Raw genomic sequence first — 9,646 nt, 5'->3', positions numbered from 1 at the left:
GCCCTAGCCTAACGCCGGCTTCCAGCTCCCGGCTCCCGGGGCTGAGGTGGATCGGGAGGACGCCGGCCAGGCTGTGGTGCAGCCGCCGTCTCCTTCCTGCGCGCGCGCCTGAAGTCGGCGTGGGCGTTTGAGGAAGGCTGGGTGAGTCCTGTCGGCGGGTCTCCGGCGCCGGGCGACGCGAGGGGGCTCGCGCCCGCCGCCTGCACGTAAGGAGGCGCCGTCGTCGGGCTCGATCCGGCTCGGCCTTCGGGGGCTGTGGCGCCGCCTAGCCGGGTTTTCCCTGCGCCGGCGCCTGCCTGCAGACTCCGGCCCTTACCCGCGTACTCGCGGCCGACAGTGATCGTGGGGTGGCCGCGACCCGGAAGCAGCCCGTGGAGGCCGCCCCGCAGCGCTGTTGCGCCGTCAGGTTGTGTTCCTGGGGAGGGCTGGAGAGGCTCCATCTCGTGCCTTTCACCTTCTCGGGCGGTGGGCACGGAAGTTACGATTTTCGGGACGCCCTGCTGCGGCCGCGACGCCCTCCCGAGGCCGGAGCGAGGTGCCCGGGACGGCTCCAGCTCTTCTGCGCCCCTCCCGTTTGCCCCTAACCGTCGCTAGGAAGCTGCCCATGATTTCTGCACTTTTCTGATTTCATCCTTATGAGAGGCGGGAGGGGAAAGGGAAGGGGAACCACATTCTTTTGAGAATTATACGCCTTGAGCTCCGTCCTTTTAAATAAGTAGCAGCAGAGCATTGTCACTGTAGCAGTGTTAGTCGCTGGTAGGACCGTTTTGTTTTTTAGCCAGTAAGTTGGTTAAGGTGCTTAAAACAGTAAGTTAGAAGGTGCTGAAATTCGTAAGTAAATACATGACCTTTCAAAACCAAAGCGGTGAGACGGCCTCGGCTCGGCCGCTCCCCGCCGCGCGTGCCTGGGTGGGGGTGTGGGGTGGTGCGGAGGGGCCAGGGGCGGAGGCCTGGAACAGGACGGGGTGAGAAGGAAGTGGGATCGGCATCGTTGCGCTGGAAGACCTTTCTCTTTTCGGATGGTCCCACCTCCCCTCTCAGACTCTTCACCCTACCTGCACTGTACATGTCTTGACACTTCCAGAGTCTCTGAACTCTTACGCCGGTCACACTTCTTTTTCATCATCATTTTGTCTTTTGTCTTTTAAACCTGCATACGTTTCAAACGCAGATAGAGCTATCCTTAAGCTTTTTTTTTTTTTTTTTAAACTGAGGATAGTGGTGCCAGACTTTGTTCTTGAAATGAAAACCAAAAGTTATCTTGAATATTGATCGCGCTGGAAAATCAGGTTTAATTAGAGTGAGATGAGGACTGCTGATGTCACCAGAAAAGCAGGTTTAATTAGAGTGAGGTGAGGACGTATATTTCTTCTTCCAGAGTCACAGCCTCCCCACTCACCACCCCAATCCCTCCTCTGTCAACTAGGATTACAGCAGCCTTACACTGGCTAGTCTTTTCTGAATTCTTAATTCACTTCTCGGGGCCAAGGTAACGAATTTATCTTTTTATTATTATTATTTTTTCCAGACAGGGTCTCACTCTGTCGACCAGGCTGCAGTACAGTGGCCTGATCTCGGCTTACTGCAACCTCCGCCTTCAGGGTTAAAAGGATTTTACAGCCTCAGCCTCCATGCCTGGCTAAGTTTTACATTTTTGGTAGAGAGGGGGTTTTGCTATGTTGGCCAGGCTGGTCTTGAACTCCTGACCTCAAGTGATACGCCCGCCTCGGCCTCCCAAAGTGCTGGGATTACAGGCCTGAGCCACTGTACCTAGCACATTTTCCTTTTTTTTTTTTTCTTTCCCCCAGACGGAGTCTCGGTCTGTCGCCCAGGCTGGAGTGCAATGGCGCAATCTCAGCTCACTGCAGCCTCCGCCCTCCTGGTTTAAGCAGTTCTCCTGCCTCAACCTCCTGAGTAGCTGGGACTACAGGCGCACACCGCCATGGCCGGCTAATTTTTTTCTGTATTTTAGTAGAGACTGGGTTTCACCTTGTTACCCAGGCTGCTTTCGAACTCCTGAGCTCAGGCAGTCTGCCTACCTCAGTCTCCCAAAGTACTAGGATTACAGGCGTGTTGAGACGGAGTCTGTTCTGTCGCCCAGGCTGGAGTACAGTGGCGCGATCTCAGCTCACTGCAACTTCCGCCTCCCAGGTTCAAGCAATTCTGCCTCAGCCTCCTGAGTAGCTAGAACTACCGGTGCACGCCACCATTCTCGGCCAATTTTTTGTATTTTTAGTAAAGACGGGGTTTTACCATGCTGGCCAGGCTGGTCTCGAACTCCTGATGTCGTGATCCGCCTGCCTCGGCCTCTCAAAGTGCTGGGATTACAGGCGTGAGCCACCCTGCCTGGCCCCCATTTTCCTTTTTAAATGATTAAAGTAACATTCAGGTTATTTAAAACATTTAAACATTACAGAAGACTATCAAGTAAAATTCAGACAGCGCAGAGGTATATCAAGTTAGGATTCCTTGTTTCTTCACTCTCCGCCCTTTACATCCTTAATTCCATTCCCCAGGAGGGTATCATACTACACTATTGCTTGGCAGCTGATGATAATATAAGGAGACATTTCCTTGTTAAGCACTTAGAGACCTACGTCATTTCCCCCCTACCCCAGACCCTTAAAGGGTCTCTCTCTTGCCCAGGCTGGAGTGTAGTGGATCCCTCATGGCTCACTGCAGCCTTGGGGCTTAAACGAGTGCCACCGTGCCTAACTACTTTTTGTAATTTTTGTAGAGATGTGTTTCTCAAATTCCATCCACCTGTCTCAGCCTCATTTTCAAAATGTTGCATGGTATACCATTGTTTGGATGTACCCTAATACATATTTTTGGGTTCCTTATTATTGATGGACATTTTGGTTGTTTCTGGATTTTAGCCATTAACAGCCTTGCTGTATGAAAATCTTTTTGTCATTGTAGGATAAGTTTCAGGTAGATAATATAAACAGATGATTGTACTTTGGTATAATTTTATTTCTATTTTTTAATTTTTTTTTTGTTTTTTTTTTATAAATAGAGATGGGGTTTCACCATGTTAGCCAGGATGGTCTCGATCTCTTGACCTTGTGATCCGCCCACCTCAGCCTCCCAAAGTGCTGGGATTACAGGTGTGAGCCACCACGCCCGGGCAGTATAATTTTATTTCATAAGGAATCTTTTTATAACAAAGATTTTATAATTTAAAAGCAGTAGCTAAATCTATTTGAATTAAATGCATTTCTTGGACTTCCCAGCCAAAAAATAAAAGAAAAAAAGAGGAAAAAAGAATTAAATGCATTTCTAAGATTCTGTATATTCTTTTATATTTAGAGACTGGAATAGAAAATTTTGAAGACGGTATAAAGTAATGGTGAATTTATTAATGTTCTTAACATGAGGTGGTGTTGATCTTAAGGTTATATTGCTTCATTTAATTGGGTTGGTAGAAATGATTAGAGAGGGTCTTTCAGGAAGACATGTAAACAGACACATTTTGTGTACATACCATCCTGTGGTAATCCCCTTGAATATCCAACAGCAGCAGAAGTGCTGGTTCTCTTTCTTTCTTTCTTTTTTCCTTTCTTTCTTCCTTTCTTCCTTCCTTTCTTCCTTCCTTCCTTTCTTTCTTCCTTCCTTCCCTTCTTTCTTTCTTCCCTTCTTCCCTTTTTCCCTCCTTCCCTCCCTCCCTGCCTCCCTCCTTCCCTCCCTCCTTCCCTCCTTCCTTCCCTCCTTCCTTCCTTCCCTCCTTCCTTCCTTCCCTCCTTCCCTCCTTCCCTCCTTCCCTCCTTCCTTCCTTCCTTCCTTCCTTCCTTTCTTCTTCCTTTCTTGATGGAGTCTCCCTCTCTTACCAGGCTGGAGTGCAGTGGCGCAATCTCGGCTCACTGCAACCTCCACCTCCCAGGTTCAAGTGATTCTCCTGCCTCAGCCCCCAGAGTAGCTGGGACTACAGGCACGCATCACCATGCCCAGCTAAAAGTAATTTATTTCATTGCAAATTTTATCTTGGGTACAAAAATGTATATAAAATATATATAACTTAAAGAATACTACTGCAATGATCATTATGTATACACTACCAGATTTATGAAACAAAATGTTGGGCCAGGCACAATGGCTCACGCCTATAATCCCAGCACTTTGGGAGGCTGAGACAGGATTGGGAGTTCGAGACTAGCCTGGCCAACATGTGAAACCCTGTGGCTACCAAAAATACAAAAATTAGTTGGGTGTGGTGGTAGGCACCTGTAATCTCAGCTACTCTGGGGCTGAGGCAGGAGAATCGCTTGAACCTGGGAAGTGGAGGTTGCAGTGAGCCGAGATTACTACACTGCACTTCATCCTGGATGACAGAGCAAGACTCCATCTCAGGGAGTAGGAGGGAAAAAAGAAACAAAATGTTTGCATTTTTTTCTTCCAGAGGTCGCCTCTATCCTGACTTTTGTGTTAATCTTTCTCTTTTAAAAATAAGCTTTAGGTATATATACATAAATTCACATAAATATAAGTTTACACATACGTACATAAATGTTTACAGATACATACATAAATTTGCACACACATTCCTGTATCCTAAACAGTATATTTAGTGTTTGTTTTTTTTTGAGACAGAGACTCACTGTGTTACCCGGGGTGGAGTGCAGTGGTGTGATCTCGGCTCACTGCAGCCTCCATTTCCCGGGTTCAAGCAATTCTCCTGCTTCAGCCTCCCGAGAGCTGGGATTAGAGGTGCCCGCCACCACACCTGGCTAATTTTTGTATTTTTAGTAGAGACGGGGGTTTCTCCAGGTTGGCCAGGCTAGTCTCGATCTCCTGACCTCAGGTGATCCACCTACCTCGGTCTCACAAAGTGCTGGGATTACAGACATGAGTCACCATGCCTGGCCTTAGTTTTGTATGAATAGTGTTAGAAACACAATTCTTTTTTTTGAGGGGGGAGGTTTCACCATGTTGACCAGGATGGTCTCAATCTCTTGACCTTGTGATCCGCCTGCCTCGGCCTCTCAAAGTGCTGGGATTACAGGCGTAAGCCTCCGTGCCTGGCCTTAGAAACACAATTCTAATACAGATAAATAGTGAGCATGTGTCAGTTTTGCTCTACTATTATCGAGAGTACTTCAAAGAGCTGTTTTTTTTTGTTGTTGTTTTTGAGATGAAGTCTGGCTCTGTCACCCAGGCTGAAGTGCAGTGGCATGATCTTGGCTCACTGCAACCTCTTCCTCCTGGGCTTAAGCAATTCTCCTGCTTAGCCTCCTGAGTAGCTGGGATTACAGGTGCACGCCACCATGCCTGGTTAATTTTTGTATTTTTAGTAGAGACTGGGTTTCACCATGCTGGCCAGGCTGGTCTTGAACTCCTGACCTCAGGTGATTTGCCCGCCTTGGCCTCCCAAAGTGCTGGGATTACAGGCGTGAGCCACTGTGCCCAGCCAGAGAGCAGATTTTAAGAGAATATAAAGAATCGATATTTATATAGTTTGTAGGGAAAGCAATGTCTCAATTATATGGCTAAATTAGTTTAATTTGTTAATGTTCCACAGGGCAACAAAAATCATAATATCTTTGGGATTGATTTTCTTACCAGGCTATAAAATCATAACACTTCATTATTTCTGCAGCTAAATCTTAGAGGGCTATAAACTGTGTGCATCTTTATTAATAGTGAGTTGTTCTTTAAATAAACTGTAATAACAAAAGTTCTGTCCCTGAGAGCACAGATGAAGTCCAGACGTGCTTATTAGAAAATGCTAGAGCTTTCTTTTTTTGTTTTGAGATGGAGTCTTGTTCTGTCGCCCAGGCTGGAGTATAATGGTGCCATCTTCACTCACTGCAACCTCTGCCTTCCAGGTTCAAGCAATTCTCCTCCCTCAGTCTCCCAAGTAGCTGGGATTACAGGCGCACACCACCACGCCTGGCTAATTTTTGTATTTTTAGTAGAGATGGAGTTTCACCATGTTGGCCAAGCTAGTCTCAAACTTCACACCTCAAGTGATTCGCCCACCTCAGCCTCCCAAAGTGCTGGAATTACAAGTGTCAGCCACCGTGCCTGGCCAGTGCTAGATGTTTCTCAATTTGGGACTGAAATTTTATTTTATTTATTTTTTATTTTTTAATTTTTATTTATTTTTTATTTTTTAAAAGAATATTGAGACGGAGTCTTGCTCTGTCACCAGGCTGGAGTGCAATGGCGCAATCTCGGCTCACTGCAACCTCCGCCTCCTGGGTTCAAGCGATTCTTCCGCCCAGCCTCCCGAGTAGCTGGGACTACAGGCACGTGCCCCCACACACGGCTAATTTTTTTTGTATTTTTAGTAGAGATGGGGTTTCATCATGGCCAGGATGGTCTCGATCTCTTGACCTTGTGATCCGCCCACCTCGGCCTCCCAAAGTGCTGGGATTACAAGCGTGAGCCACCACGCCCGGCCAATTTTATTATTTTTCATTTAAATGTATTTTTTTTTTTGAGACAGAATCTCGCTCTGTCGCCCAGGCTGGAATGCAGTGGCGTGATCTTGGCTCATTGCAACCTCTGCCTCCCAAATTCAAGTGATTCTCCTTCCTCAGCCTCCCGAGTAGCTGGGACTATAGGCATGCACCACCATGCCCGGCTAATTTTTGTATTTTTAGTAGAGATGGGGTTTCACTATGTTGGCCAGGCTGGTTGAACTCCCGATGTCGTGATCTACCTGCCTCAGCCTCCCAAAGTGCTGGGATTATAGGCGTGAGCCACCATGCTCAGCCTCATTTTGTAATTATAAGGTCAAATTTGATTAAGAAAAGGACAGTCACTTAGATGAAAGTTTTCAGGAAAAGATGAGCTGAACAGAATGGCTCCAGCTCCCTTGCCTGTTTACAGGGGGCCTTTTGGAGTTTGTGGGCTGTGTTATGAGTCCTAGGAAAGGGGGAATCACCTCAGTCAGGGTATCTGGAAGGTTCTAGTGAAGGTTCTAGTGGACCAAGTATTGGAAAGACTACAAATATAAGGTCAGAAGGAGTGGACTTCTCTGGATTTTCTGCTTCTTAGCTCACTGTGGCCTACCTGTAGTTAACAGGGCAGGACCTCTCTGTGAGGGAAGTGAGTGTCCTCTGCTGACGAAGGCTGTACTCCTTGCAGGAGAACAGGAACTGCATCAGCATATGCTCGAGATCAAGCCAAGCCCCACTGAGTACAGATAGGCTCTGGGCCAAGTTCCTGGAGCATTCAGTCCTCAGGTTAAAAAGCTGCTATATTCCAATGGATTTCTTAAAAAATTGTTTTTTATAGAGGCACAACCCCCCACTGCCCCACAAAAAACTGCTATAGCAGCTAGGACATTATCTCCTGAGTTACACTGCTTCAGTCTGGCCTGATTATCTGCTGCTTCTGGGGCACAGCTGGATTCTCTTTAGCTCTTCTGTGTAGGATCTTTCCTGTATCCTGTATTCTCTTTTATTATTTCACTCTCCCTGGTGAAGCTCAAATGACCATACCTTCTTGACAAGAAGAGTTACATTTTTTGGAAACCTTGCATGTCTGAATATTTTTTGTTGTTTAAATAGAGACGGGGTTTTGCCAACACTGCAGGGCCGAGGCAGGCGGATCATTTGAGGTCAGGAGTTACCAGCCTGACCAACATGGTGAAACCCTGTCTCTCCTAAAAATGCAAAAAAATTAGCCAGGTGTGGTGGTGTGCACCTGTAATCCCAGCTACTTGGGAGGCTGAGGCAGGACAATCACTTGAACCCAGGAGGCGGAGTTTGCAGTGAGCCGAGAACATGCCACTGAACTCCAGCCTGGGCAACAGAGTGAGACTCTGTCTCAAATAAATAAATAAATAAATGAATGAATGAATGAATGAATGAATGAATGAATGACAAATTCTGAATTAAATACGTTATTTGGGACACTGATGCATATGGAGATTACTTAGACCATGTTTGTATGTTTAAAAATGTATTTATTTTCTTTTGCTTTTTGTAAGCGTTCCTTGGTTTTCTAAATTACGTTTTTGAAAATGGAATTTTGACATTTGAATCACTTAAAATGCCCTCTAAAAAGGTCTCATATTTCTTTTTGTAAAGAGTTGCCTCTCATAATAGGAATAATTGCTATCTAATATATTATAAGACTTGTGGGTCAGACGTGTAATCCATTCGTCCAGTTCAATAATCTTGTTTTTGGTGTTGTTTTTTTTTTCCCCTTTGGTACCACGGTCAGTTTTGTGGGATAACATACCTTGACCTCCAAAATTTTTCTGCCAGGCATGGTGGTTCATACCTATAATCCTGGAAAGATCACTTGAACCCAGGAGTTTGAGAAGAGCCTAGGCAACATAGGGAGATCTTCATCTCTACAAAAAGTTTAAAAAGTAGCTGGGCGTAGTGGCTTGTGCCTGTGGTCCCAGCTGCTTGAGAGGTTAACATGGGACGATTGCTTAAGCCTGGAAGGTTGAGGCTGCACTGAATTGTCACAGCACCACTGCACTCCAGCCTGGGCAACAGAGCGAGAACTTATCTCAAAAAAAAAAAAACAAACCAATGATAATTTAAAGTTTACTAAAAGCAATTACAGACATGTTATACTGTACAAGATGTCACTCAACAAGCAAGAAGAATCGGCAAGTTTTTGTGTTAATTATAACTTAAACTTTGTATTTAAAAAAATAATTCATGCTTAGTACAGCAAACTTTGAAAATATACAAACAAACAAAAAGCAAAACAAACACATGATCCTACCACCTACAAACATAATAATAAAATGAAAGTACTGGTGTTTGACCCTCTTTGTCTTTCCAGAGTTTTTATATATGTGTGTGTTTATACACAAATACTGTTAAATCTTTTTTCCTAAAGGAAATAATAGTATAGATATGCTTTTATAATCTGCTTTTTTTCACTTAATATTAGTCATTACCATTTACTTTTGCCATTAAATATTTTTCAAAAATACATTTTTTTTTTTTTTTTTGCTTTGTTGCCAGGCTAGAGTGCAGTGGTGCGATCTCCGCTCACTGCAACCTCTGACTCCCTGGTTCAAGCAATTTTCTTGCCTCAGCCTCCCGAGTAGCTGGGATTACAGGCACACACCACCACGCCCAGCTAATTTTTTTTTGTATTTTTGGTGGTGACGGCTAATTTTTTGTATTTTTAGCAGAGACGGGGTTTCACCATGTTGGCCAGGGTGGTTTCAGTCTCTTGACCTCGTGATCCACCCGTTCTCAGCCTCCCAAAGTGCTAGGATTACAGGCATGAGCCACCTCGCCTGGCCATCAATCTTTTTAACTATTATGGTAGGTATGAGATATGTTTCATTAATTTGCATTTCCCTGTTGACTAATGATGTTGAACATCTTTTTAAGGGCTTATTGGTCATAAATTGTCTGTTGAAGTCTCATGCTTTTTGTTGCCTATATTTTGTCTTTTTATTATTAATGTTTAGGAGTTCCTTATATATTTAAGGACAAGTCATTTGCCAGATATTTGTTTTGCAAATATTGTCTCCCAGTCTGTGTTTTCAGTGTTTGGACCTTCTGTAATATATTTATTGTATTTTTTCAGATTAACAATTGGATTTATTACTTTAAATTTAGAGATATTTTACCTAAAACCATATTTAAGCATATTATTTGAAAACATAACTGACCTACTGTTTAGAAAGAAATTTATATTTGTGGACATTCTATACAGT

General features: G+C 44.6%; 1 protein-coding gene across 1 annotated transcript in view; it reads left to right on the top strand.

Moving 5' to 3' along the window:
• The window catches only part of TMEM50B (transmembrane protein 50B), a 35,116-nt gene continuing 25,470 nt past the window's right edge, over positions 1 to 9,646 (top strand). Inside the window, exon 1 of the mRNA XM_012446217.3 lies at positions 1 to 141. The gene's annotated coding sequence lies outside the window, so the exon portion shown is untranslated. The remainder of the gene's footprint in view (positions 142 to 9,646) is intronic.

Source organism: Aotus nancymaae, unplaced genomic scaffold (genome assembly GCF_030222135.1).
Source record: "Aotus nancymaae isolate 86718 unplaced genomic scaffold, 86718_ANA_hifiasm-v0.15.2.pri h1tg000022l_1, whole genome shotgun sequence".
NCBI lineage: Eukaryota > Metazoa > Chordata > Mammalia > Primates > Aotidae > Aotus > Aotus nancymaae.
Note: the sequence above shows the minus strand (reverse complement) of the source record. Positions and strands in the feature narration are given on the sequence as shown.